The sequence below is a fragment of the Acyrthosiphon pisum genome, chromosome A2, assembly GCF_005508785.2.
Source record: "Acyrthosiphon pisum isolate AL4f chromosome A2, pea_aphid_22Mar2018_4r6ur, whole genome shotgun sequence".
Classification (NCBI taxonomy): Eukaryota; Metazoa; Arthropoda; class Insecta; order Hemiptera; family Aphididae; genus Acyrthosiphon; species Acyrthosiphon pisum.
The window spans coordinates 60,714,646-60,742,078 of record NC_042495.1 but is presented as its reverse complement, the minus strand read 5'-3'; the positions used below and the strand labels follow the sequence as shown (position 1 = coordinate 60,742,078).

General features: G+C 26.5%; 1 protein-coding gene across 1 annotated transcript in view; it reads right to left on the bottom strand.

The window, feature by feature from the left end:
• LOC100168979 (probable G-protein coupled receptor CG31760) overlaps positions 1-27,217 on the bottom strand; it is a 268,373-nt gene extending 241,156 nt beyond the window's left edge. Inside the window, exon 1 of the mRNA XM_029489788.1 lies at positions 26,922-27,217. The gene's annotated coding sequence lies outside the window, so the exon portion shown is untranslated. The remainder of the gene's footprint in view (positions 1-26,921) is intronic.
• Positions 27,218-27,433: the final 216 nt, after the last annotated feature.

Below are 27,433 nucleotides of genomic sequence, written 5' to 3'. Positions count from 1 at the left end.
AACTACGGTGCCATCTCAGAGTTTTTAGTTTTTTAGAACGCCATGAAATACGCCCGTCACGTCTGTCATCAAGTGCAATTATAGTGCAAACTGCCTATTTGACGGTATTTTGTCTTAAGTATTTTATTTTAACTTAAGTCATTCCACTGCGATGGCTACGGTAGAGGAGGATAAAAAGCTAAGTCCTCGACGCACCCATTAACAGTATTTTTTTCTATGCATGTTGCTTAAATGAAATCAACGATCATTATTAGTCCTTGAAATCATAAGAGTTTATAACGTTTCATATAAGTTATCAATTTATGTACGACCATCATATTATAATATCATGACAAATTAATATATGGGTGATATCAAAATTATTTTCGCATTGTCTTTAAATTTAGCTCCATCAGTAGGTACAAAAAGATAAAAAAAAACATAGATATTCATGATCAACCATAACTAGTTTCGATGAATTTGGAAAACTCTATAGCAAAAAAGAATTAAATTATGCTGTATGAAAATATAAAAATAATTCGTCCACGAGGATTCTGCAGTTGAGTGACTGGACAAAATGTTATTTTTCTTACAATTATAAACGATACAATTAATAGTAAGAGATCAATGTTGTCTCTAATTTTTATTATTTATGATCAAATGAGTAGAACGTTTTCATCTTTGATAGTAAAACCATTTTTACAAATTAAGTGTGTATGAAAATATACGCATATCAGTTTTTAATATTTCCTAGTCATATGTATGTATCCCTCGAATGTCAAAAGTATATGAACTTCTATATAAATATAAAACAATGTGTGGTTTCACAAAAGCAATCAAAATTATTTGAAACTGATTGATGAATGATCATGAAGCAGTCTCCCATTTTAGCATAACTTTAAATTTGGACCGTGCAACACAAACGTGAACAAAAATAATGTAATTTATTTGTGTAGATCAAACATTTAAAAGTAGAAAGTCCAGTCAAATTTATCTATATCACTATGGTGTTTATACCAAAAACCTCAATTTAATTTCTTATAAATTTGGATATAGATAAATACCTAACATTCCCATTGATATGCAGATATATTATGTAATAAATTCAATTAACATAATATAGGTATATTATACCTATATTATATTCGTAATTATTATAAAAATCAATATAATATTATAATAAATCTGTAGTCTTTTAACTTAAATCATTCCCTAATTACTTAATGAATCATTTTCTACACTACATGCGATTTTCAAAATATTCAGACAAATTTTAAACTAATTATAGGCATTCAAATTTTTCAAATTTTGTTTTTTAAATGTAAATAAAATCATTCAGCCACAGTAAAAAAAAAAACTTGACAATTGAATACAAGATGCCATTTAATTTTTTCCTATAAACATTTAAAAATAATAAAATGCGTTCAAAGTTCAAATTTTGTAAATTATTTTATGAATAAAAATTTATAAAATTTTAAAAATTGTATAGTCAAGGCTTTAAAATTATACACAATGTTCATCATATTAAGTAATTTTATACTGTATCTAAAAAATCTCAAAATATATATTCACAATATATTTAAGCGAAGACTAGATATTTAAGTTATTTTATTGTAGTAATTTAAAATTATTATTCGTTGACACGAGTCATGGGTGGATACTTATTGAAACTTTAAATATACCTACCTATTATTATATTTTACTATAAGTACACAATTATATTTTCAATATAGTTATTAAAATTAATTAGGGATTGCCTACTTATACTACGAACCTATTTACGCTGTTTTATCGTAAGTCATTCATAATTTTAATTCAATAACAAATAACAAAATTAGCATACGAAGAACTATCTTGTGGATACCTATAATGCAGTCTGGAGATAACTTAGGAATATAGGGTAACAAAATAGCGGATAAACAGCTTCAATCATCACAAATAATACTGGAACTCTTTTAGTCAAACAAAATGTCTTATGAAAACTAAAAATAAAATACATCAAGGAAACAATGAAAAAAAATGGCAAAACATTTGGAATAAACAAAGTTCCAAACTAAATTAAATTAAAAGAGCAACATATCAATATGAAAATACATCATGCTTGCATGAAAGGAAGAAACTGTACTAAACAGGCTATACGCCAAAATAATACTCATGGAATTGTAATGGCTAGAGAGGACTCCCACATATTATGTCAAACCTGTGGATCTGATTTATCTGTTATGCATATCATTTCAGACTAATAAAAATATACACAGGATCGAGTCAAACAGAGACTATCTCACAATCTTGATACCGCACTTCGACCTTATCACAAACAAAACCTAAAACTAATCGATTTCCTCAAGCAAACTAATTTATACAATATTATCCAAAAAAATTTTAAAAAATGTACCATACAAATACAAAAAAAAATCCATAGAAATTTAAATTACACGTAAGTTAACAAAATGAAAATATAATGTAGCAAATAGCCTTTGCTGCTGAAGTTTTAACTTGGATCAATAACAAATAGTATATATATATATGAAGTATATTACCTATACTATACCTATATTATACTACTAGCTGACCCAGCAATAGACTCCTCTATTGCAATATTCGGTAGGTATATATATTATATAATGAACATAAGTGAAAGTTTGATATCAATAATTATTTTAAGTTTTATTTTTTATTGTATATTTACATATGCATAATAATTATGTTAACATTATTATTATTATTATTAATATTAGTTGTACCCGACGCGTATTGCCACGCCTTCATTCGAAATTCGATATAACTATATTTATTTTACCCCAAGTTAGATGGTATCCACACTGGTGGGCCTCCTTCCTCACGCAATTTCATGTTATGTACCGTAGCTATCAAATTTACTTATTGTATTGAATATAAATATTACAGATTGTAAATACTCTATTTTATCTAATAAAAAAAAAAAAAAAACTATATTTATTTTGTTTTGGATCCTTTTTTTGTTGTATCTTTTTTTTCATTATCTTTGAAAAAAATCTTACAATTTAATGTCTCGTTTTAATTATGTCTATGGAGTGCTTTAGGATACACAAAATGATTTTGTTTTTCGTCTTGTGCGTACACGAATTAATCAGGTTTTCCGGCGCACACATGTGAAAAGCATGGATTTTCAAAATGTATCCACACGACCACACACTTGTTGTTTAGATTGTCCCTATTTGCATTGTTGATAGCCATTTCAATAATGACAAGTCATTGCGTACTCGAGCGGTTTCCAGTCTTGCTTCCCGATGCTTAATTGTTTTAGATGAACGGGCATGAGCATCGCGTACTTCAGCGTTTTAGCGAAGCTTATGACTCGTATTGTGGTCCATATTCATCTGAGCTCGAGATGAATTGATTTTCGTTTTGTAGACATGATTGAAAATGTTAATATTGTATATAATGCATTGATTTATCAATGAACTCAAATACACCCATTACTGTGACCTACTCAATGACGACCGAGGTACACTCGACACAATTTGTACAGCAGAGCGGTTACCTATACTTGCTAATTTTTTTTATATTTACATCCACTCCCTCAATTTACTTTACAATATGTCGATATTCTTATAAAACTACCATGTAAGATATCAAAGAATTTCATTAATATCAATCATCATCTTAATGTACTATTTTACCATCACTTAAAATTTATTGAAACTAAAATATAATTTGTAAATTATCTTATTAGGAAATTATTTTAATAGTTTATATAGCTTAAAAATATGTTTGATATTAAATATCTTAGATTTAACTCATTCAGATTACTTTCGTAGTTTTAATAAAATAGGTTTTTGCATATTATTATGGCACCTCGATATTGGGCTATACATATTCTACACATATCAATATTTTGTACTTTTGTCTATATTTTATATTTTATTTGTTAGTTAAAATTATTTTTTATGAACCAAGATTGTATTCAACTAATTAGAGTTATTCTGATTTAAAAGCTCTAACTTTTATTCAAATTTATGGAAGGCAGATTTTGATATAAATGTTTATAAATATAAATCAATATTATCTTTTACATTATTTTAATATCAGAATAAAAAGTAATTGTTATTTAATCGCACTGCTTATTCATATTAATTTTTGAACTCAAAGTCAAATAATTAGATGTATATTTTTATAACATAAATTTTCATTTAGCTAATTTTGATAATTTAATTAACTATAAGATATGTATTAATGATATTTTCTCTTGTCTTTAGTTTGTTATTATTTTCATAATGTATTCTAATGTCATTATAATTCACTCTTTACTATGGACTCAACTTATCCGCATTCAAGCATAATATACTTATTAGATTCAGTTATAACTTGTGTATTTTTTGATGTTTTATTTCTATACTGTATGTTTTGTTGCTGCGATAAAATTCAATATTAGTATTATTATGTATTATTAATTATTATTGTTATTGAGACAAATACCCTACACTATCTAATTTGAAAAGCGTGTTTTTTCGATTTTTATAAATACTAGAGTCGGGGTTTGGAAAAAAAGTAAGTAAAGCAATAGTGAAAAATACAAGTCAAAAAAAGCAAACAAAAAAAAACCAAAAGAATAAATACCAAAAAATAAAAAGCATAATAAATAAATGCTATTGTATAAAAAGCAAAAATAAAATTACTATGAAAACTGAAAAGTATAACGATGTTGTTCGACCGTTCATATTGCGGCTTAATTGTATGAATTATAAACTAATAATTCTCAAATTCGGAATAATATATAAAAACTAGTTTGATATCCAAGTAGATAAATCAGACCGTCAATAACGTCTTTACGTCTACAAATTACATTATGTCTTAGTTTGTATTCTTTTTCCAAGCAATATAATATAGTATAATGACAGTGCGTTTTTATTAGTTAAAATGTCTCAACGAATACCTCCAGAATTAATTTAATCTCAAAAAATACAGATAAATTGTGGTATAATGGACACATGTATACAAAACGCTATGATATATTAAAATTCGATGTTTGAAGATTCACCACAGCGTATAAAGTGTCCAGGAAAATGAAAAACATTTAAAAACAATTTTACTCAAACGCCTATTCTTGTTTCTTGACAAGATACATACACATCCGCCTGACAAGCATGAAGTTGAAGTCAATAAATGTTTAGCGTGCATGAAGTATAGGTTGCAACTACATCGGCAAATCCAGTTGAAATTGAATGCGAATAACATGGAAGTTTAGATCACCAAACTCAAGCTCAAATTCCATCAGAATCAATAACTAAAAGAACTCTACGCAATCTACGTTCTAAAAAATAATACAATAAAATAATATTAAGGATGTTTTAATCGCTGTAGCTTATCATATTATTATAAGATTTAAATATTTTTTTGGTAATTCGTAATTTTATATATTTTATATTTGAAAATAATTTAAAATATTTTTCGCTTTTTTGCTTTATTTATCCTTTACTTTTTAATCAATTTGCTTTTTTTAATTTACATTTTTTACTTTATTTTATTTTCGTTTGATTTTTTTTAATTGCTTTTCCTTTTTTTCCTTAACTCACTAACGTCACTGTCGTTAACAGTTTAATATCCCTATCCCTACCACTAGAGACCAGGGGTATTTTTTCGTGTTTGTTATTTACTGTTATAGTAGGCTCAATAAACGTTCGTATCAGAACTGTTAATGGTAATAGTTTAAACTTCATCTCATTTTTTTTGCCAAGTACAAATTACAAAATATTTTGTAAAATAAATACATCGTTTCCTTAAAATATATTATAATGTTTTTGTTCATATTTTGTAGGACCTTCAAAATTATCCATATTTATATTTTTATTTAAACATTGATTTGTGAGTCCGTTCAAAATTAAATTAATAGTACTGGGGGAAGTTTTTAAATTTAAAAGAAAAATCCAACATTTATACCTACATCGTTTTTGTGGACATAAATAATTAAGCGGAAAATCCTACAAACATAACCTTACCAGTTACCTGAATTAATCTTACCACACGTGTGTGCATTTTATTATTAAAGTAAAGCATTTATGGTTATTACACAAGTTGTGGTTTTTCTTTTTTTTCTTTTATTAGATTTAAGCTCCAAACTCTTCCAACTCTATTTATTTAAAACATGTGTGATTTATCAACACGCGTAAATAATGTAATATTTTTCAGTATGCAAATATTATATAATATCATGGTACTAGGTACTATACGTTTTAAAATTGAGCATACAAAAAACGTGATTAGGTACACCTACTTTATACCAACATAAAAATAAAACGCTCTTGTACCTAGTTTATTAATTTATTATGGTAGGTATTCGGACATGTATCAAGACACCTAATACTTAATAGTAATATACTCGACGGACAATATTAGTAATCTTCTTTGCGTTTAGGTATAGGTAATATTAACAATCGTCTACACGCGTTACACACCTATAGTATACATATACGCATGTGATTTGGGTAAAATATATATAGCACACGCGTACTTACAGAAAAAAGCAACCGTTAATAAGACACGTGTACCTTAATTAATTACAAATGAAACTTGATATATTATAGACGTTGCCCAGAATCACCTAATTATCATAAAATATTAACGCTGTAATGTATATTGATATCTATACTAATATTATAAAGCTGAAGAGTTTGTTTGTTTGAACGCACTAATCTAAGGAACTACTGGTTCAAATTGAGCCCGGGGAGGTGCTCAAACAGTGTTTTTGAGATTTACGATGGAAATGTTTGTTCATAAATAGTTAATATTGGTTATAGGATAAATAACTAGTAGAAATAGAGAAATAGTATTTATTTATTATTGGTTACCATTGGTTAATCTGGCAGATCAGATACAACTGTACAAGCATGTATCAAATAGAATTTTTTTTTAAAGTTGTCATTTTTCAAGAGCAACGAAGTGCGGAATATCAGCTAATAATATTATTAACTTAATAATGTGTATAGCTCATGTACAAACGTGTATTATATTACTATAAAATAGTATACGTCATCGATCTGCGAAAACCGCAAACTTTGGGATTCCGGTAATATTATATAGCCGACTAGCCAAGTTTACAAGTTGCGGTGTACAACATTGACGGTGATTAGAAATTATTGTGATCGAGTCGTCTTGTGATGCGTTATTAGTGTTTATTAGTTATTACTTATTATAGGCATAAACACAGATGGATTATAGGTAATAATATATATAAATAATTTTTTTTCTGGTAGAAGGAACCAAAATATAACCATAGTAAAAAATTATTTCTATTATTTTATTAAAATTCCTAGGTATTTCATGGGAAAGTTTCGAATAATTTTATGGGGGCTATGAAATATGAATCATTTTGGGGATCTAAGACCCCTACGCCCCTCCCGAATCTTCACCAATGGACTGCATATAAAGTTCAATAATATTATATCATTATGTACTCGTCGTAAAAATAAAAATAAAAATAAATGTACGTTCGAATAGGGAACTTATTGACTTTTAAACTATTGAATCAATTGGAACCAATTTTTATATAGTTTTGTTTCACAACCCCTATTCACACATACATTTCGTTTTTGAGAATATAATATTATAGAGTTGCTATTGGTAACTTTTTAATGAACCATATATATTATATATATATTAAATATATATTATATAACATGTGTCCACGAAAACAGAGTACACAGAAAAATTGAAGTTGTTGCGCATCTGCAAAATATAAGAGTAAAAATGTGTGAGCAATAAGAATTTATGTACCAATAGTTTAGTCTCATATCCCACAAACCAAATGCAAAAATAGGTTCAGGGTACTGTGTAATAAAAGTTACTGAGTTATAGAGTGTATACACAGAACATACTCTATTTTTCGGATAATATGTATATAAATTAATGTATGTTAACAGCTTATGTACTCAAAAACTACTCGACTGACAAAAATTTCAAATTGTTCATAGAGATATTAGGAAAGTTTAGTGAGTAGTTTGAACCACGTTTGGAATATACGAAGTGCTATGTCCAATCCGCCATGGGCAGATTGCCCATCTCGGTCGAATTAATTCACAAAGCGAGGTACACCGATGCCGATTGGCCCGTGAACTGAAGCACATTAACCTGAAACTGTACGTATAGTATTATATATTATATTGTTTAGCAAAACTTAATATTGAACAAAGTCAGAAACCTTCAGATTTTTAATGGTTTGGAATTTTTAATGTAACAGAGGTATTATTAAATACATCTAAATGTTTTACCTTAAATAGAGAAATTCAAGAACATATAAATACAAATAATACACGTATTTTTATAACTCAAGTCTTGATAATATTAAAATACCTTAAATACACCTATTGTTTGTTATTTATTATTACTTTGACAACTATAACAGTTACTTGAATGATATCATAATTTTTTTTTATTAAAAACTTAGAAAATATTGCTATTTTACTAACAATAAGAGTAATAGTTATTAGTTGCCAATAAGGCTGAGATTAGAAAAGCCAAAATATGTAAATTTAACATATATGTGTATGTATATAACTGATACAACTGAAATATATGATGACAATTAATTTAAAATACATAAAAAAATTTTAATACCTAATTAGGTATTGCAATATTGAACTAAAGTATATTATTATATATTATATCTATAAGCAATTGAATCAACTAATTCCAATATTCCTTATTTCATATTTCATTTAAAAAACGTTTATACAATTTTAACGAAACAGGATTTATATTTGTATATTCTTATAATTCCAAAGTAACACAATAGCATACTAATAGTGTTTTAAATTAAATTAAACATAAAGGCAGTAACACTTAATATTTAATATTTTAATCTTTTTTAAATATACTTGAACATAATATTATTCGAAATAGTGTAGTGTACCCTACCCGTTAACGTTATACCAATAGTGGCTAATTATTAGGAGATGCATAATTAATATACAGTTGAACTTCCATATAACGGTCACTGAAGGGGCTGTAAATAGTGACCGCTATTTAGAGGTGCTCGTCCTACAGAGGTAGAATAACACTAAGATACACTCGACGGGACTAAAAAAATTGACCGTTACATAGAAGTGACCGTCCTGTAGAGATGACCGTTAACGGAAGTTTTACTGTACCTAACTATCGTATTTATATAAGTATATATATATATATAACTATTAGCTGTATTACGCGAATTTGCCCGGGTTAAAATTAATCTATCTTTCTACAGTTTTTGGTTTTGCTTCAGTTGTATATAATATTATAAATTATTATTATATTATTTTATAAATATACTTTTAAATAGAGATAATCACGATGGCGTTTTATTTTTGAGTTCAATGATTTTAAATTGTTATGAAACTAACATTTCATAATTGAATTAAATTTATAAAAACAAGTGCGTATTATTTTATGTTGTACCTGTAGCATATTTAACGCAATATTGGCAATAGTTATAGGCAGGTACAATATATTACCTATATATTGACTATCGACATTTCAAAAGTTAAATTCACTAATATTGATATATTCTTGCATAATATGGATATTCGTATAGTATTATAAAATACTGTTTTTTGACGGGCAAAAGTAAAAAATCAACGGGTGGCAAATTACTCAAGTCTGGTGTTACCAGACCAATCAGTTTCACGAGGCCCATTTTCCCCTTATCCGGAAATTCGTGACTGGTTGACGGAAGTTGCAGTGCAATGCACTGGAACACGTTCTCGTTAGCTTATATATATTTTTTTTTCCGAGAATAGGAAATATTATGCTTAATCTAAAGATTTCAGTTACATATCCTACTTTGACTTATAATGTAGTTCATTATTTTATGGTTACCAATTCACCATGAGACTATAGGTATAAAATATTATTGTGAACCGATTTTTCAACGTTCGACTAGCATTATATATTATATTAAACAATTTCAAAATTCTGACAGATAAGTAAGGCGAATGACAAGTTTTACCAAACATATTTGTATATTATATTTTATGATATTATGACGTACAATTATTGAACATCAACCGTCACTCGTTAGTATAGAATAATTTATTGCGTACCTACGTAAAACAATACCGTCCATACGTTGGATGTCATTTCAATAAAAAATGTTCATGCAAAAAAAATATGGATATTGATACAACATTAATAATTTGTCGTCAAACAATAATAATTAATAATAATATTATAATATATTGTATTATTATGTGCCTGATATCTTTAACTACATATTGCACAAAATGGCGTGGCAATGATAATACTATTACAAATATTGAAGATAATTGGGATAATATAGTTTAAAATTTAAATATATTCTGCAATGTGTCATTCTTCGTGAATAAATAATAACTATTTTTGTTCGACAACATAGTGGAAACTAAACACAAAGTATTGCTAATTTTCATTTCTAGGCTGATGATTTCTCGATTACATCAGTTTGTCAACTGAAAAAAGTCTAATCGACTGCAAAGACTACATTGTTCCGAGCCACAACAAGTTTTTCTTTGTTTTATCACGTTATTTCTCTTACCAAAAAAAAAAAGATAGTGGGCAGATGCAATAATAAGAACAAGACTAGTCGTTGTGGTGGAAAATAGAATATAAACAGTGGTGGGAGGATATTACTCGAGGCGATAGGCTCGTGCACAGCAGTCACTATAATAATATGTTACTATAAGGTTTTGGGAAAACTTTAGATGGATAAAATTGTTCCAAACACCCCGAAAACTGAACGAAATTATTATAGTCGGCAAATCCCTAATATGCTGCAGTGTTCTCGGATCTTGTATATCCAGCATACGTGACGAAAAAGGTGGCAATTTCTGCGGAGACGGAATTTTGTCGCTATTGGTTTTCCGCACACCACAGAGTTATTACTTTATTAGAATTCAGGCAAAGTTGTACCTGGTATAGTTAATATGATTATAAAAGGTTACTAAAAAAATATAGTCTTTGGCCAATAATAGCCACAATTTGTGTGTTTAAAAAACCAGGATATTATGATGCTAAAGTCCGGCTTTTAGTCGATACAAACATTTCGTAATCCTGGACGGGTACGAAATCTGAAGCTATGTATTGTCAAATATAATGTAATATATTGTGAACAACAACACACATTTTGAAAAGATGCATAATGTGATATGAGTCCGGAAACGGAACCATTTTTACATTACATCTATACAATTATTCTCACATAATAGTATACATTATAATAAATTTAATATACTGTGTACATCGTACAACATATTTTATTTACAACGTTTTATGTTTTCTTAAAAGTCGAGATTTTTTTCTTTCATCGTACTGGTTGTACTAAATTATATTTCTGATGTGTCATACCTAACGCGTTCTGTTTGACTAGGTCTTAAATCTTAATGTTATATTTTATTTAGATTTATTGTTTAATATTTACAGTACACATCTTGTAGATAGCTTTTTTTCATTATTCATTAAAAGTATGTGAATGTTACCAAAGAATCATTTCGATTGTTGGGAAAACAGATGAATAAAACTGTTGTTGAAGATAATTAATTAAAAATTCGACTTAGGAGAATTTGATGAATGGAGAAAAGTCTACTGTTTTACAACAGTATAAATTGTTAACATTAGGTCCTCTATAATTCCAATAAAAGTCGCTAACAATACATGAAAAATCCTTTATGCATTAATACTGTTAAATTAAAAGTACCTTCAGAAAAAAAGATAATAACAAATAAATAAAATCTGATAATCACTATAGAGTATATTATAAACTAACGGTTTGATAATTTAATTAACTTATTCAATTCTGAGTAAAAAATACAATAAATAACATTTTTTACAACTTACAAGAACTTATTACTTCTTTTAAATTACACAAAGTTTGTCATGTACATAATAATTAATTTATATTATTACCAAAAAAAGAATATTGTTTTTTAACAAGAAATTAATTAAGTTTAATTGAAATATTAAAAAATACATACTACTTATTACTATACAATTAAAAGTATCTCGTTATCTTTTTCTCATAAAATATGAATAATAATTATGTATAGGAACACTTATATCTAAATAGTATTTTATAGTTATAAGATTCATACTTAACGAATAAAAATATTTTTTTATTAATAGTGGTATTAATAAGTAAAATTATGATTATTGAGAAATCCGGAAATAATCATAACCTATCAAAAATATTTGGATACCAATAGAGTTCTACTCACAAACGTGTTTAATAGATTGATATAATTTGAAATAATTTTTTTTTTTTTAAATGAGAAATTTATTTACACCGATATGAATGATTTAATCTTGTTAAGTAACAAAATCCAATTCATAAAATACAAAATATATGTCTTTCTATATTAATAATGTTTATAGACTTATAGTTTAAATATACGATGTATATAATATTATGTTTAAAGCTGCAATGATGTCTTGAGAGTGTTTTGAATAATGATTAGTATAAAATGGTTAACAAGCTCTATATTATTATAATACATTCCAATGTACGTATTATATAACAACTAAATGTTTTTTTTTTTTTTTTTATTTTTTATTTGAAATAAACAATCTGTACAGTTTGCACAATAAGCTTATATGATAATAGTACATGATACGTGACAGGCGTGATTTAAGCAGCCACCCATTAGTGACTCTTGACTAATTGATTAATTATTTTAATTAATTTTTACTATGATTACATAATTTATATATTTTTTTTTTTTTTTTGACAGACGTTAGACATTAAAGTTTTGTAATAGGTCGCGGCACCACTTTCTTTTTAGTCTGCGGTTTGGATTTCCAGGTAATGTAAGGATAGAAAGATCCTTTATGAGAGGGTTAGGGTGTGAATGGAGCACTAAATGTTACTTAAACAAATCGAGTGATTTTTACCTTGATTGTTAAATACAAATTTATTGATGTCATCAATGCTATTTTTTTTTTCAAGATCTAAATAGAGCAATAAATGTATTAGTTTAAAAATTGTTTCGTTTGTTTCATTTTTTTAATTTATATCTAATTAATATCCAGATTTAGAGAGAAAAAAAAGGTTCAATCTTTAACTTTGACGGTTGTTTTTGTAGTGAATTTCATCTAATGGGTATTTTAGTGGGTGATGGGAGGGGTAATCCCGATTTATTATCAATATAGTTCTTTGGAGGAGGGGTTAAAAATTGTTCTTTGCTATTCAAAATAATCAGCAATTACAAAAAAAAACTGGGATATTTACGCGACACCGGTTTTTGACAAAATCGATATTGTTTTTTGTTGTAATTTATTCAGAAAGGAATACCCAAAGGGACTTGAACATTTCCTTATTTTCACAGAATATTTATATTAGAAAATTATATCAGGGATCGAAACCGTTTCAAATTTTAACGGTTATGGTTTTAGTTCTTGAGAATGGTTTTTAAAATTTTTTATTTTTGGTTTCGGTTTTCAAAAAGGTTTTTCAAATATTTTATCTGTTTAATGAACAGTTTTAGAAAATTTTTGGTTTTGGTTTTTGGAACGGTTTTTAAGAATTTCCATTTTATTTTCCTGTCTAATTACTGTAGACTCAATTTTTATTATCTATTAACTATTATAAGGGCCGAGTCTAAAGCCCTGAAATATGGCTACTTTTTATAATTAGTGTACCTACAATAGGCATACGATATAACAAATTTACGTTCAGCAGAACTAATTTCGTGTTATTAACTTGAATATTTGTACCTAATTTAGGTGCCTCGTGCGTACTTTTGCATTCGATATAATATTATGTTTTCATATTATGGTTGAAATCATTATTCGATTACATTAATATTTAATTGTATATTACAATAACATCACACTATATTATTTGTATTTGCAATATTGAATCATAAGTTGAGTAATAATGTATATATTAATATTTCGTAATACTCAGTAATGGCATCGGGATTTTTATCAATAAATCCGAACATAATAATTTCTTCGTATAAAAATAGTAGAATTACAAATAATATAATGAACTTTATAAAATTCAAAGAAACCGACATTAGTTTCAAATTTTAATCGGTTTTTCAAGAACGGTACAATAACGGTTTTTCAATTATATGGTTTTGGTTTGGGTTTTGAAAACGGTTTTTTAACCGGTGTTTAAAAGCGTTTGGTTCCGGTTCCAGTTCCGGTGTTCAGAAATGAGAAAACCGCGGTTTAACCGGTTTTTTGGAAAACCGGTTAAACCGGTTTCGATCCCTGATTTATATACATGATATAAGTTTCAAAATATTTTGGTTGTTTATGAGATATTTATAGATAAACGATGATTTTAATGTTTAGATACTGAGTGATGAGTATATTGATTTTATAATGATGTGTTTGTTATTTTTTTTGTGTAATTCTAAAAAAATAACCGTAAATTCTAAAATGCCTGAAATGTACATCGAACTTTTATATTGGCATTTTCTAAGCACCATATCAATTTCAAAATATTTTGACTCGCTTTGAGCTTTTCATAGAAATTTTCAATATTCTAGTGATTTTTATTTCAAATGTCAATAAAAATGTTTTCATTGAGTTGAAATGCTTGAAAATGTAATGCAATAGGTTCCTCATGAGTTGTTATACCTACTAGCAGTTGAAAAATATTAAAGATTGGACATATAACAATTTTTTTTATAAGTGTTTAAAATTAAAGTTTGTATGGAATTAGATATTTTAACAAAGAATAATGATTCTACTAAATTTGTTTTAATTAAAAATAATATTCGTATGTACTTTAAACTTTAAAGTTCATTATTATATAGGTATCTAGATTTTACACACAACAATATTGTCAAATGCAATTTTGTTGACAAAAATTAATTTAACCAACAGTAGGTTAAATTACTTTAAACATTATAATATTATAAAATATACTTAGTAATATTATAGGCTTGCGACTGTTTTTGCTTGTATACCTACCACGGTTTTATATCATTAAATTCAAATTTAACCCATTCGTTACAGCAGCCCCTCTCGACACCCTGCACTGTACAGAAAAGTGACTACATTGGTTTTGATTTTTTTACTATTTTTCGATGTTTAATGATTACATTTTTGTTTTTAAGTAAAAAATCTTGAAAATATAATAGGTACAATATGTTTCTAATCTGTTATTCTTACAAAAATTAAAAAAAATATCGTTAATATATAATCAGTGATTATTGTACATAGTGATTGGAGTACAGTTTATTATAAGAAAACCATGTTTACTCGTGTATTAAAAAAATAGTAATAATAATAATAGGTATATCAAGAGAGAGGAATTCGCTAGTTATTTCCTGAGTACAAGTAGTGATTGTAACCCCAAAAATCGTAGAACGGTTGATGTCATCTTTGTTTTGTACCTTTAGCTTTTACATCTACGTTATTCTAAGTATTTTCATTGTAAGCTAAAATTAACTATATGAAAACGCTATTATATTCAATATTATAAAAAGGAAGTTATAATCTACGGTATTTACATTTTAACATACTATTACATACTATCACATGCAGCAGAGATATTATTTGCTCAGTCATAAGATAGTAACAGTTGAGTTACACTCTTTACTGGGTTTTATGTAACTAAAATACCAAATATTATATTAATCAAACACTATCGTCATCACTCCTTTGTATACTCACCCTTAAGCAACCTACTTTTGTTTTATTAACTACACAAGACGTGTTTAGGTAAAAATATTATATAAATATTTTAATACAATAAGCGAATAAATAATTAATTTTCTAAAATATTATAATATTTACTTTTATAACAAAATATTATTTTGTATATTTTATAATTATTTTTAAAAATATAAGATTTTTTTTTTTTATTTTCCAATTACGTCGGGTATAATTTCGTTCTATAAAGAAAACATGACGAAAAATCTTCACTCGAAAACTAATAATGCTCGCGGCTTGAATTAATTTATACCAGACACTCTTACGATGAAAACGAGACCCTTTGAATCGAGTTGTGGTAATAGCGATAACTATATCGTATTCCAACGGTTCGGATGCGACGCGATTTTTATTATACCTGCAGCTCGTCTGCAATAGTTATTAATATTATAGTCCACAGTATAGGTATCTCTACTGACTTATGGTAATAACATAAAATGTCCAACAGGCCTTCCGAATTCGATAACACTCTATTCGACGGAAAAGTCTATTCGGCATTTTTGTTTATTTTGTTTTTTGTGGTTTTTGAATCGTTTGTGTCTTTTTTCGACAGAGTTTACAGGTGGACAGTGAGTCAAATGCGCATTATAATAATCGAAATGCGTGTGGCAAAGTGCTCTCCTCTATAAAGTAACATCGTAAAACATTTTACGTGAAAATTCATTCTTCTCGGGGAAAAAGACTAAAGACGGTTTAGCGAGTAATTTAACAGTCGTTAAAAATTGTCATAAAAACGTCGCGGTTGTAAAGGAATTTATAATTCTGGCTATATGGTTTATGTGTAGTACCCTATTATAAGAATTACTCGTTAATCGTTATACTTTTTGTATCATTAATGTAATATATTTTAAAGTAAAAAAATAATATCATCAACTCAAAAATATGAAAATTAATTTGCTTAATGGAATTCTCTGGAATTATAGGTAGGTATAAGTACTTGTAAGTTGAAATAAAAACGAATAACGTTATTAAGATGTAAAATAAAAATAAATAGGTGTATCATTAAAATCTAGTAAAGTTGTATATAATTTCATTGTTACCTACATTTTTATTTATTTAATCTACAATGTTTATAGAATGATTATAGCATTCTCATACTTTTTTAACAATACCTAATACATTTTATTATCTTGCTCTTATGTTGATTTTCTAATACTTTATTGAACTCTATACTCTAGCCATTGTGTAATTTTTAGGATGGTAGTACTTAAGTACAGTCTATAAGAACATTGGACGTAGAAACTTTAATTAAATAGGGTGAAGGAGTTCTTGATTCAAAAGTTATTTGATATCATAATTACCTATATATTTTATAAGTAATTCCAATGTACCTACTACAACATATACATTACAACCTAGAACTAGATTTTATAACTATGTTTTTATACTTGGTAGTTTAAATAAATGTTTTTTAAACTCTATACAGGTATATATTATATATATATACATACTCTTCAGTAATTTTAGTTTTAATAAGCAAGTTGATTATATTAATAAGCGGTTTTAGTATTTTACGTTTTGAAACGAAACTATTTTGTTTAAACTGAACATATTAATTAATGAGATTACAACAAACTAGCATGATTCTTATACATTAAAGTAACAAAAATTAATAGGTATAGTCGTACAGGAACCTTCTAAAGAACGTTTATAAATACGTAGGACAATAAATAAATAAAAAATGAAAGAAAAACTTTATAACTGTAAAATTAATTAAAATTAATGAAAAAAAAATTTTAATTCGTTTAAGATATTTTTTTGTATTAAACGTGATTTTTGGTTAAATATTGAGACAGGTGATGTCTTTCAAGCCAATGATTTAAAATTAAGATATAAATATATAATAGCATTAAACATTTAAAGGTAAAATATAAGCCTAGCTAAATCCAAAAAAAAATAAAGATGTTGTCATTTGGAAAATTATTTTCGATTTTTAATTTAGTATCGTTTTAAAGTTGTATTAATTAAAACGTCATATTATCATCATTATTCATTTTTGAATTTTTATTAAGTATATTATACCATTTATGTGCCGATAAAAATATTAGTTTTATAACATAATATTATCATATATTAACAATTAATATAAGTGTATTTTAAGTTATAAATGTTTGAGAAGATTGTACCTATAAGGTACCTATCTATTATATTAGTATATTACGAATAACAATGAACATGTTTTATTTTTTACTTTTACCCTATTATTTTGATTAACAAGGTAATAATAATTATTAGTTTTCTTTATATTTTTTCCATATTATATAAGGATATTTTATTTAAAAAATTGAAAAAAAAATGTTCAGCTTTATCTGATAACAATATGCAAATCAAAAACATTAAATAATAAAACCTAGCTTTGAATAGTGATCGAGCTTTGACAGGAATATATACATGCAAATAAAAGCTGTTACGTAGGTATTCATTTACAATAATATGATTTTTTATATTCAATAAACAATTGTCAAGGTAGTAAAAACAATAAACATTTGATATAAGACCCACAATCGATCGAGAGAACTGCATACAGATGATACTGTGAGTTTGTCTAAAAACGAATATCATAATGACCATCAAATGAAATATTTAATATTGTAGAACAATAGTATATACAGGTTTTTTAATTTAACAATAAGTTAACTCTCATTATCTCGAAAAGTATTCACGTGTTTGAAAAATATTATTTTTATATAATTTGAAATCGTTTAAAAATATATATATATTTACTATTTTTCATTGTTATCATTATACATTTTTTACCTTTTGAATGGTATAGTACAATTTTTAATTCTAAATTCCTAAAAGTAATATTTTTTTGAAAATGTAGTTATAATTAGTCAATATTAATAAAAGTTCAAAAGAGTGCAATAGAGTGGTAATATATCAACTGCTTACAATGTTCCTTGGTGCCACTCAACTTAGTTCATCTATATTTTAAATATTTATAAACTACCTATGACTAGTTGATTATACACATAGAGTCACAAATAGATCACACGAAATTCAATTTTATATTCTGAACGGAGCTATTGTTATTTTGGTTTTACATTTATGTGCGCTAAAAATTATTCAGTTATCAACTTGGAGGAAGACTCCTATTAGGCAATTTTATCTCATTGGTATTTTAAAAGGGGGAGATTTTAAAGTAAGATTTTGTACCTTTCAAAATAATCTGGAAAACAAAAAAAAAATATTGAAAACTGGAATATTTACGCTACACCAGTTATTGATTAAATCGACATTGTAATTTATTGTAACTAAAGAATTTTAAAACAAATTGGAGGTATTTATTACCCAAGGCTATAAAATCTAATATGTGTTTCTCATAGTTTGTTCTTACAGTAGGTTAATTATAATTAAATATATTATATATAAAAATATCAAACAGAAATAAGCTTAATTATTTTCCTACACTATATTGGAATATAAAATGTTTACAAAATTGGATGTTTAAACGAAAAATAGTGTCTTATACTTTAAAATTATAGTAACTTTGCTGTAATTTAAAATATATGAATCGTAGGAAATTTCAACTATATATATCAATATTTTCAAAAATCAAATCTTCAATATATTTAGAATATTATTTAGTAATTTACTCCACAGACCTATTTACACAATTCAACACCGCGCTAAGTCAGTATTAACTTATTTATTTATTAAAAACAAGAATACTGGGCCCCACTAACACAATTATGTGTAAGTCCATGAGTCTAATACTCTAATCTATACCTTATACTATATGAATGACTTAACATTGACCTATTGCCTTATAAGTTAATAAATAATAACGATAATAATAATATGCATAATATGAATAATAAGCATATAATAAAATATAATTAGCAAAGTTGTTGGTAAAAATTAGTTCAACCTACCATATTAATAAATGAAAAAAAAGCACTCATACTATACCATTAAATTATGTTATAAATATCTTTAGAAATAGAAACTCACAGACCATCTAAGGCCCCGTTTTACAATAATTGTTTAAACCTCGGTTACGCTTAACCCACTGATTTTACCGGTCGGATTCCGCGGTTTAACCTTAGATCAACTATTGTAATACGGGCCCTTAGAGAAATAGCTTAGAATCGTTTTCAGTACGCGATGATTTATCAAAGAACTCAAACTTAACATATCCATTAAAGTGGCCTCCTAATTTAAACTTTAGACGAGCGCAATGAATTATCCCAAAAAATGTTGGTACATTATTATACTCTGCTAATCAAACTATAGATTGAAATTTGATTTTTTTTTTTTTATCAAAGTACTCAATATAATTTATCCTTGAAAATATGAAATTAAAAATATATGTCATTAAAAAAATTTAACAAAAAAATGACAACATTCAAAAATGTAAAATATTTTTGAGATATTCAGATTTAACTGTTAAAATAATAATTTTACATAAAGAGTATAACTTACAAACCGTACCTCATTCAGTAGCTCGGAACTTTCCCTACAAAATTCTTAAATTACGTTCTAATCATAATGGTACTTTCAATTTTGTGTTTAAATAACTACTTTTGGGATTTTCCTTATTGTAAAATACACAATATTAATTATTAACTGATCTTTCAGAACGAGTTTTCTTCAAATAATACCTACATATTTTTTTAAAGCATGAAAGACTTAATTATATAAAATATACAATATTTATAATTTAAAACACGATTTTCAAAAATAAAGGAATGTGTTAAACCTTTTATTTTACTATACGAAAAAAAAAGCTTATAGGTACATTATTTTTGATATACTGATTTTATGTATGCATTATATTATATAGCCTTTACCGATATTTTGAACATGTACCTAACCGTATGAACCTTAAAAAATAAAAATATTCCCACGTAGAGTTTAGTTTCATTTGTTTCAAGCGCAACATAGATAGAAAATGCCAGACATGTAAAAAAATACAAATCTACTGCATACCGAATGATATGAAAAGTACATCAAAATCCAATTACTCGTTTCGACATCTCTCAAAAATTCAAACCAAATATATATATATATATATATTATGTATATGTATAAGCGAGCTCATATTCATGGCTATGTTCCTTGAACTTTTATAGATAAAAACGTTTATGTACCTAAACTTAAAAAATAGACACTTCCCGAAGTATCTCTGAATCACAAGTCAAAATAGTCATATCAGCTGCAATATTTTTTTTCATATACTGGTATTTTTTTACTGTAGTTACAGATAACGTAGTATATTATTTAAGAACGTAATAATTATGACCAAAGCAAGCAAGGAAATACCATTATTAATATAATATCAATAAGGTTTCAAAATCAAGTGCAATACAATATAAATTTCCTCATAATATCATTGAAAAAATTATATAAGACAAGTTATTTGATCTATTAATATTATTATATTTTAAGCTTAGATGTTTTAATCCATTAAATCGCATTATAATAAAGTATATTACAAGCAGTACAAACAACAACAAAATAGTTTACCTTACACTTGTAATATTATTTTTTTTTTTTTATAATAATTATATTTTTTATGTTACCTATTTTTTTTTAGTAATCCATTTTTATACATTAGTTATAAGAATCCCATTATTAGGATATCTATGTAAGTACCTATATTTGCTAGTTTGTAATGTCATGCAAAACGCAGGAACATCATTAAAATGTAGGTACCTACAGTAGGTGTGAGTGTACCATCTTCATTGAATGACTGTAATGAATGTGTTAAATTACAAATCAAAAACGATATACCATCGTATACGATAAACGATTTTGAGCAGAGACCGTCTGTCAGCATATATTTAAAAGAATAACTTATTATTTATTTTAATATTTATATTGCTATTATATGGTAATTATTTTTCATATTAGTATTAATTGCATGGATTATAGAATATATAATTAGAAGATTTTATAATCAATGGTATTAGTATTGGTTTGAACTAAATATTTTTGTAAAAACTATTCGCATCTATTTTATAATTATTTTTATATTATTATTTTATATAATATTACTGGCTGTAATGAACTTATAAGTGAACACCAATCACTAAAACACTACTTAGAATCTAAAACATCAAAGCCGTTTTTATTATTATATTGCTTGTATAAATAATAACGCTGCTATAACCTAACTATCACCGTGATCAGTTTTAATTTTATGTTTGGAATAATATTCATATTTAGATTTCAGTTTATTTTGAATAGAGGCTGCCTACTGAGAATTTTTTTTCCCATTTATCGTTGGTTTTTGAGAAGAAATAAAAGAGGAATTAATATTTTGTGTAATACACTTGATTCGTATGCTCTCTCGTTATACGGACCGAGAATCCGTATCATTGTCAAGTACTCTCACGTTATTGACAAACCATTCCACGAACAATGAAATAATCAATCACTTCGACCGTATATCGGTGACTTACTCTTCACTTCAAACAAGCATTTTGAAACATATTATATATGCTTACGCACCATCCAGTCTCACCGTCCCGTTCGCCGAACTCGGTGGAAGCCGGACTCCGTGTCAACGTGTGCTGGTGTTTACCGTGTGGAACTGTGGAAATATTTTCACATAGTCTAAACACTAAAAACATTCGATATAAGACGCATTTGAGTGGTTTACGATATACAAATAGCCTGTGGCACGTTAAGCCTAACGCAAAAAATGTAGATACTTCGATTTGGAAACTTGTAAACCAGAAACTATAACCAAGTATTTTGGAATGGTAAATAATTTCTCACTCTTTTATTGAAAAAAAAACCGTTATGAAAGTTTTAAATTATGCACGAAAAAAGTTTTTCCTTTAAATGTGAAAAAAAACAAGTCAATACTTATTCAACACACAAATTTTACCAGAATTAGTTTAAAAAATGTTTTTCACTAAGTTAAATTTACAATTCATATTTTTAAAATCACGTTTACCTGAAGATTTTAATAGCTATTTAAACACATTTTAAAGTGAATTATTATAATTTAGTCTAGGAGCAAGACTTTGAGTCTATGTTATGGTAATAACAATTTACTTTGTCATAGAATGTACTTTATTATACACTATTTGATAAAATCATGGTAATTAAAAAGCGTAAAAAAGTTTTAAAAAAAAAAATGTATATTATTAACATTCAAATTTTGTAATTTTTAATTTAATTAACAAAACTTATAAAATACTTTGTACGTATCTATGTAATATGCATATTATATGATAATATATTATGATCGAACACGCAAAAGTGTACAACGAATGTATATAAAGCCGATTTAAGGTACAGCTGTACTTCAAACTTTGTCGTAACTATAAATAACATTCAAACATCTATGTTTACTTTTTTTTTTAGAAATTATAATTCAGTTCTAAAAATATAATTTTCCCAAAACCATAATATTAGCATAAATATATTATATTCGTCTTTAAATATCATCTGATATTTCAAATTTCGTAAAAATAATAATACCTCTATTTGTTAATTACAGTGAAGTTTTAATATAAATATATAATTAATAGTATGTTAGTATCAAAAAATACATCTATTCTATTTTATAATAGTCTGGTTTTCAAACTAATCTGATAAGTTTTTTCATTATCGTTTTTAAATTACGTTATCTATAACCTAATTTATAATTTAACGTATTAAATCAATAATATAATTAAACCAATACTCAATCGCAAAACAATTGTAATTTAATTTGTTAATCGAATAGATACCCTTTAATTAGGTATTTTAAATGCAAATCAAAACAGTCTATTGTGATACAAAATTAATATTCTTGAGGCATTTTCCAGCAGCTAATCTCTTACCGAATACGGTAAAGAAAATGAATTAACTTATTTTTCAGACATTGTTTTTATATATTTATGTGTAAACTTATGAAAATAAGAAATATTCTCTGAATATTCGATTTCACAATAGCATAAGACATATATTAGAGAAAAATTAGTTTACGTGCAATGTTTACAGAACACAATATTGTTTTTATATTAAAATTTTGCGGAACACAAATAAAGCCACATAGCTGACAGAATAAAATTAAATAATAATTTTTTCATTTAAATTCTTACTAATATATTATAATAGTATAATGTAATTCTTAATTTATAGAATGTCAATGGTAGTTTTCACTAAATGTGTTAGTCTTATAAAATATGTTCACAGATTATTATAGGAAAGGACTTATTTCGATAAAAAGTATTATTTTATAAATATATTATTACATTTTAAATTTCAAGTAAATAAATAAATAAATATTTGAAATAACTTAAAAATACATAGGTCGTCAAATTCCGGGGGAAAAAGTCAGACAACTAAACTCAACCTAATCACTAGAATATGTATGAAATGACGTTTAGCTAAACTGAAATGGCACATACTGCATGATATATCAAATACTATACATTAATTTTATTAATATTGTATAGTATGTTTTCAAGAAAATTAAATTTCGCAGTGTAGCAAAACTCACGTTTAACTCGTTCAACCATACGTAAACATAATGTCAGTAATATAGCATTGTATTAGAATAAGTGATACAAAAATGGAAATAGTTTTTAGAGGATTTTCAGTATTATAACGGTAATATTAAAAATGTATAACTACAAAATTATATTATGTTACATAAGCGTAATACGCATAATATTGTGTTAACTACACTCGTATCATAATATTATACATTAAATTTAAGTTTTTCGAAAAATTACAATATAATATCATTAAAGATTAATTAGAAATACGTTGTACTATAATGAGTAATATATAATATAATAAAAATAAAATAAAAATCATTAACCATCTATATTTGATCGAACTTTTATGCCCATTGCTTGGGATTTTTATACTAGACTTTATTTTACGTTTACAAATTCTGTTTGCCCAAATCTAGATTTTTCAGTTTTTATGTATTCTCTGAGTTATTTTGACCTTTGTATCGCGCTCGATTAGCACTGACAATAAATAAAAAATATTGCGTTGTAAATCACATTTAACATAATATCGATGATATCGTTGTGGCAACTGAAAACATAGAACGATACTACGATAGTGATTTATAATATCACACACAGCGTTATTGCAAGCAAAGATTTTATTTTCATTTTCCACGGGGGTACAACCAAAGCGTGGCTATATTATAGGAATTTCGTATTTATGCTTCTCTTCGGTATATACCGTAACCAATTATTTGTCCCATTTTACTACAAAATTTTCCGAATCATTATTGCACAATTGAGGATTTTTTTTATATATTTTGTATTAAACACACTGCCTCCATAATAAAACCGTTTCATTAAAGTCGAATAATAAACGTTAGCCATTGTGTGTAGAATAGTTTTCTTTCTCTTGAACATTTAAGGACGTCGCATAGCCAGCGCACATCTTCGTAATTCCGCTTGAGATGTATATAGCATAAACAAAAACAGAATGTGAAATACATTCTGCGTGGACTTTAGCATTATTTCTTTCTGCTGTATTTTTAAGTGATTTCGATTGCTTGAAAATAATATTATTTTTTTAGAATATGTATAATAAATTACAATCATAATTCGAGAAAGCTGTCAATAATATAATTTTAATAGGTACAGAAAAATTAAAAAAAAAAAAAACGAATAATCCGAAATTAAATTAGGTTTTTATACGTACAGTACTATATGAATATTATATAATATATACGTGAATAATGACAGTAGTTAATAATGAAACTATGTTTTAAATAATTATTGAAAATGTTATAAGTCATGAAGTTCTGAAAATGTATTAATCACATGAGAAATCCGATCAATTAACTGTAGTTTCTACACGAGCAAACGTACCAATTTACTGACTTTCCTGACACATCTAAACAGAAAAAAAAATAGAGAAACTAATATAAATAATAGCACAGCAATTTAAATAAGGTACCGAGTTTTTTTAATTCTAAAATTACATTCATTTTTAATTTTTATAAAATAATAATTTACCGATAAAAATAGTTTTGAATGTATTTGAATATTTTAATACGATTTGTGAGACTTGACAGTAGTAGGAATAGTGTTTGAATGAAATATTATTGTTGAAGCTTGGAAATAAAAGACTATAATAACATGTTAGACTTGAACTCAGACGTATCAAAGTTTTCATAGACTTTCTACCACAATATTTTAATTTATCCTAGTTCTAGTGTACCCAGTACCTACATACCTACTATAATAATGTACCAAAACAATATTTTGGTCATAAAAACATCCTTGTAATCGTATAATATATTAAGGTACATTGGTGTACGTTGTCGTAATTTATAAAGTTATTTAAATTTGTTATCATTATTCATAACCATTAATATTATAACCAGAAATAAACCTTCAATATTTTTAATTTATAATGCTGATTTAAAATTTAGTTTATATGTTCTAATAATAAAACTTAATACAATATTAATTGCATTATAATAATTCAAAAAATAATGAATTACAAGAAATAATCAATTTAAAATTATGATTTATTTCTATTAATAAAGAGTCCAATATTTGTATAATTAGTTAGTATTATTTACAAAATATTATACTAATTTTAGATTTGTAATGTATTTTGCATGTTCAACTTCAAGGTATTTTAATATTATTTTATGCATCAAAATAAATATCTTTGAAGTGGGTAGTAATATTTTTAGAATTTAAAATTATTAATTATTATATATCGGTATTGTTTATTAGCCTATAGTCATTAATTTTCTTTTTCGAGCCAATATAATGTTTTAAATTTTCCTTTTCAATAAATTAATTCTGGGTACCTATATATTTGATATAAAAAAAACCAGATTACCTCATTGTTTTAAGTGCCTACCTAAATTATTGAAAAACAAAATTTAATACCTACCTACCTATCAAAGTGTATATATTTTACATATTATTACACCATCCCGATAAAATTATTTATTTCTGTAATACAATATTTACCTATTGAACTGTTTTCAAATTGTCCATATTATTTTATTAAACGTAATTTGTACATTAAAAAAATTGTTTCATATTATTTAATTTTTAATATAATAAATTATATCAAAAATTAATTTATTTGAGAGCTTCTCTGATTAAATGTTAATTGGGCATTAGTAGGTATACTTTTTTAGTATTTTTTTAGGTATATTATTGCGTAAATAAATTTTCAGTCTTTTTTTCATAAAAATGCAAACCACGGCATGCAATGCACATTTATATCATGCAAACATATTATTATATCCAACTTGTAACAGGTACAATATCAGCTGGGTAATAAAATAGCACTCGTGGACTGGACGAGGATTTAGTGTTATTTCCTATTAATTGATTTGAAAAACTCACCGTTAAAATATAGGTGATAAATTTTCGGTCGAGAAAAAACGTGGGGAGGGGGAAATGTAAAATCGTTCTAAAAATCTCGTCTCCGTCGCCTACATGTAACAATAATATTGTACACGATAACAACAACAATGATAGCAGAATATAACGATAAAATGTTATTATATCACGTCTGTTGCCGACATGTATGATGAACGACGACGACGTTGGCTACCGAGCGAGGGCGGAAAACGCGAAACTGTGGCGACGTCGGCCTAACAGCGCCCAACGTGATCACGGCAAACCGTCGCGACGTACACTGAGCGCGTCCCCATGACAGCGTGCGCTGATATAGGGCCCTTGCACACACACACACACACACACACACAACATACAAGCACAACACACACACATCGACGACGATGACGACGGCGACGGCGACGACGACGGAGGAGCGTAATCGTTTTTTCCCTGCTTTACTCCGGCACGGGCGGCCCCTATTTTTCCTCCGTCCGTCCGTCCGTCTTCTCCGCGCG